This window comes from Cebus imitator, unplaced genomic scaffold (genome assembly GCF_001604975.1).
Source record: "Cebus imitator isolate Cc_AM_T3 unplaced genomic scaffold, Cebus_imitator-1.0 Scaffold128, whole genome shotgun sequence".
NCBI classification, from domain to species: Eukaryota; Metazoa; Chordata; class Mammalia; order Primates; family Cebidae; genus Cebus; species Cebus imitator.
The window spans coordinates 1121495-1126173 of NW_016107443.1; the positions used below are offsets into that span (position 1 = coordinate 1121495).

At 39.3% G+C, this 4679-nt stretch overlaps 1 protein-coding gene across 3 annotated transcripts in view; it reads left to right on the forward strand.

Annotated features, from left to right (window-relative positions):
• The window catches only part of CDKL5 (cyclin dependent kinase like 5), a 213136-nt gene that overhangs the window by 46649 nt on the left and 161808 nt on the right, over nucleotides 1-4679 (forward strand). The gene's annotated exons all lie outside the window — the stretch shown is intronic.

Consider the following 4679-nt stretch of genomic DNA (forward strand, 5'->3'; position numbering starts at 1 on the left):
CACTGCGGCCTTGACCTCCCAGGCTCAGGTGATCCTCCCGCCTCAGACTCCAGAGTAGCGGGGACTACAGGCATGGGCCACCACGCCTGACTAATTTTTGTATTTTTTTGTAGAGACAAGGTTTCACCATGTTGCCCAGGCTGGTCTTGAACTCTTGGGCTCAAGTGATCTGCCTGCCCTGGTCTCCCAAAGTGCTAGGATTACAGGCATGAGCCACTGTGCCTGGCTTCTGGTTTCTTTTATCATAGAATGGTATTAGCAGGATCTAGGTGCTAATGAATCTTTTATTTTGATTATTTACATTCCTATTCCAGAATTTCCATTTGGTTCCATTTTCAGTATTCTCAGCCTTCCTTTCCTGAGGTAGAGCTGCTGCCCTATGAATGAGGTCAGGTGGAGGCAGCTCTGCTTGACTGGAATAGTTTCTGCAGCATGAAACAGAGGCTGTGAGTGGTGGCAGGGGATGTGGATTCTCGCAACCTACTGTTCCTGAGGAGAAACTTGTGTCTTGGCTACACTCACTGGGCACAGAGCTGGGGATGAGGGAGCAGGAGCAGGCATGTAAGGAAGTGGGTCCTGGTTCAAATTTTTCCGATATGGTCCTTTTACCAAGATTCAGTAGATTTTCTTGACTAAATATTTCTGCATTTGCCCTATGTCCTTAGGGCAGTTTCTGCAGACTGTAAATAGTTTCTTCATTTTCCTTCTTTTTTTTGTATTCTTTGTCCTAGTTAAGTTTGTTTTGCTGAGGAGAGGGTCCAGGGTCCACATGGGCACCTCTCACTGCCATTCTGGAAGTACTTCTCTTTGGTTTAATTTTGTTGGAATAAAGTATTACTTATGGAAACGGCATTAGGTAGATATATTTAATATATTCTAAATAGTAATCTTCATTGCCTCATCTTGTTTTCTATATCCTTTGATACTGATTTATAACAACAGTTCTTTAGAATTTAGACTCTAACTCACCTCTTTGTATTTTATCTTTTGAGAATGAAGCTTCATTTTATTTTTCATAACCCAGGCAGACTACTTCCATTTATAGTCCTGTAACCATCCCTTTTGTGTGTGTATTGTTTCTGTGATGTCTTTCATGAAACTTCTTGGGGCTAAAGGTAATTGAAGCACATTTGCTTTTCCTCCCACTCAGATGCTTTTATTTCCTTCAAACAAATACTTCAGGAATTCTGCATCTAGATGTTCTTCAGTTTGTCAATTCTTGTTTTTTTTTTTTTTTTTTTTTTTTTTTTTTTTTTTTTTTTTTTTTTTTTTTTTTCTTAGCACAACAGAAGATGTTCTATTTCATACAGTTAATGAGAGGTATCTTTACTTATATAACTGTAAATGATCAATAATGATGATAGTGCAATGCAAGTTCAGAAGTTGTTCTAGATTTAGCATAGTTCTAAATTGTTAAGGTGGAGTAGAAAATTTTTCAGTGATATTGTTCAACTTGATAAAATAACAGTACTTTGCAAATAATACAATTGTCATCAGAGCTGGCAAGACTGAAATTGTTTGCTTTAAAATGTTTTATTTTTCTTAATACAGATACTGCTCTTAAAATGTTAATGACATTTCATGAATCTATTCTTTTGAGCATTGACATAAATTGTCTCATTTGGGGAATCCCTTTAAATGCAGGCTCTTTGAGATGGTATAATAAATCCCTCTTTCTAAAGTTGTTAGCCTTCTTATTACGTCATCTATTGTGTTTCATTAGTGTTATCTTTTAATTAGTAACAATATTCTCTATTATGTGGCTTCTATGCATCAGAGGCTTCATATAATCTTGAATCCTCTCCATTAAGTAGGTAGTATCAGTTTCTCTTAATGAATGAGAAAATAGGCTTAAAGGGGCTACGTAACTTGCTAATGGTCACATAATTAGTGAGGGATGACAGCCAGATGTGTCAGTATTCTCAAAAGACTAGAAAGAAGGATCCAGGTAGAGGAAGGGTTTATGCCAAAAGCAGTGGACGGACTCCTCGTTCATCTTTTTTTTTTTTTTTTTTTTTTTTTGAGATGGAGTCTTGCTCTGTTGCCCAGGCTGGAGTGCAGTGGTGTCATCCTGGCTCACTGCAACCTCCACCTCCCGGGTTCAAGCATTTCTCTGCCTCAGCTTCCACAGTTGCTGGGATTACAGGCATCTGCCACCATGCCCAGCTAATTTTTTTGTATTTTCAGTAGAGATGTGGTTTCACCATCTTGGCCAGGCTGATCTTGAACTGCTGACCTCGTGATCCACCTGCCTCAGCCTCCCAGAGCACTGGGATTACAGGCATGAGCTGTCGCACCCAGCCTCATCATCTTAATTGGTCTTGGATTGTTGAAATAATTTTTCATTTTCTAAGGAGGACATATCAGTCTAGAAACTAAAAAGTTAAAAAAAAATTTATGTTAGTCTGAACAATTGAAAATAGCAGATAACAAACTATTTAAATTTGGAATGTCTGTGGGTTTCTGTATTGAATCCTGTGTCTATGATTATGTAAACTAGGAATTACTTCAAGGAAAATGATGACACCACATTGAGAAGTAGGCTCCTTAGTCACCAGGAGGCTGTCTAATTTTCCCACTTACTCTATTGTGAATGGAGAGAGTCCTTTGGTCAAGCCAGAGGACAGCTTCTTCTCAGCTGATTAGGAGATCTGGAGATGAGATCTGTTTCCTCTTTGCTATAATGAATGTACAGGGTTTATTCTATCTATCAGATTCTGGATTCCCTGAATAGAAAGATGATGGTTTGTATTTCAAAGTGCTTTATGTGTCATTTGCATGAAATTAGAAGCACAAGTAGTTAACTAGTTGGTACTATGGAACTATGAAGTAGAATGCACTATGGATAATCTATTTACTGATAGTAATGACAGCAGTATTGTTTACAAGTTCATTTTCTGTTAGATATTATTATAAATATGCATAATCAAAATTTTTTTTGACAGAGACAATCTCGCTCTGTCACCCAGGCCGAAGTACAGTTGTGGCGCAATCTCAGCTTACTGCAACGTCTGCCTCCCGGGTTCAAGCGATTCTCCTGCCTCAGCCTCCTGATTAGCTGGGGTTACAGGTGTGCCCCACCATGCCTGGCTAATTTTGTATTTTTAGTAGAGATGGGGTTTCACCATGTTGGCCAGGCTGGTCTCAAACTCCAGACCTTAAGTGATCCACCTGTCTTGGTCTTCCAAGGTGTTGAGATTACAGGCGTGAGCCACTGCTCCCGGCCACATAATCAATTCTTAATTATTTATGAATTGTTAGAATGTTTCTTTCCCTGTATCTTTTTTGTTTGTGTGTTTCGAGACAGGATCTCAAAAATCATTACTGGATGCTAAATCTATAGGGAATTATTATTGTTATTTTGAGTCACGATCTTCCTCTGTCACCCCAGCTAGAATGTGGTGGCACAGTCTCTGCTCTCTGCAATCTCTGCGAAAGGCTTAAGTGATCCTTCCACCTCAACCTCCTGAGTAGCTGGAACCACAAGAAGATACCACCATGCCCAGCTGACTTTGTAATTTTTAGTAGAGCCAGGGTCTCACCATGTTGCCCATAATAAGTAACAGCTAAGACCTCATAGTTGTCATTCATGTAGTATTATTTTCCATATGTTCATCTCTATTCCCAGTTTCGGTTAGTAGAGTCCTGATATACCCAGTAGTCAAGGCAGAATTTTTTTTCTTTTTTTGTTTTCCATATAATTTTTGCTTTTACAAACCCTGGCCTACAGATCAAAGCAGAAATTTTATTTTCATCTGAACTTTTCCATTTCTCATTCATTTTTAAATGGTCACTATGTCTTTTGATTACATCTCTTAAATATCTCAACTCTATCTGCCTTTCTCTATTCTCACCATTGCACTTCAGTTTAAATTTCATCATTTTGTTTCTGGTCTCTGTAAATCACCAGCTTTCTGACTAGTGTCTCTACCCTCTCTTCCTGCCTCCAATGGTGATTTTTCTGAAGTACGACACTGATAAAATACTCAACTTCAACCTTCTCTTGATTTCTTGTTGTCTGTGGCAGTAGCCTTCAAACTTCCTGTAAGGCAGTTAGACCCCTTCTTTAAATACAGGGTGTCAAAGAACAAAATTTCAACAAATTGAGTCTCAGAGATCTGATGGGTTTTATTAACAATTCATGGACCAGGCATCAGCCAGTCTACAAAACAGAAAGAGCTCTAATGACCTAGACTGAGTAGGTACATTTTGTGCCCACAAAAAAGTGGAGGAAAGCAGGACCAAGAATCAAATAGTGGATTGGTCATTCTTACAGGGAATCTTAGCTTAATGGAATTTGGCTATCATCTTTCTCCTGATTTCTTAGGGGGTTAGATTTTACAAGTAAACAAGTTAGGTTTTGTTTTGGCAACTTGGAACCTTAGCCTGAGTGACTCCATTTGAGCCTGCTGTTCTTTTTTTAAAGACAAATACAATGTTAAAATAGATTTTTTTTAGGCTGAAGTGGGTGGATCATGAGGTCAGGAGTTTGAGACCAGTCTGACCAACATGGTGAAACCCTGTCTGTACTAAAAATACAAAAATTAGCCGGGCATGGTGGCGTGCGCCTATAATCCCAGCTACTCAGGAGGCTGAGGCAGGAGAATCGCTTGAACCCTGGAGGCAGAGGCTGCAGTGAGCCAAGATCGTGCCACTGCTCTCCAGCCTGGGCGACACAG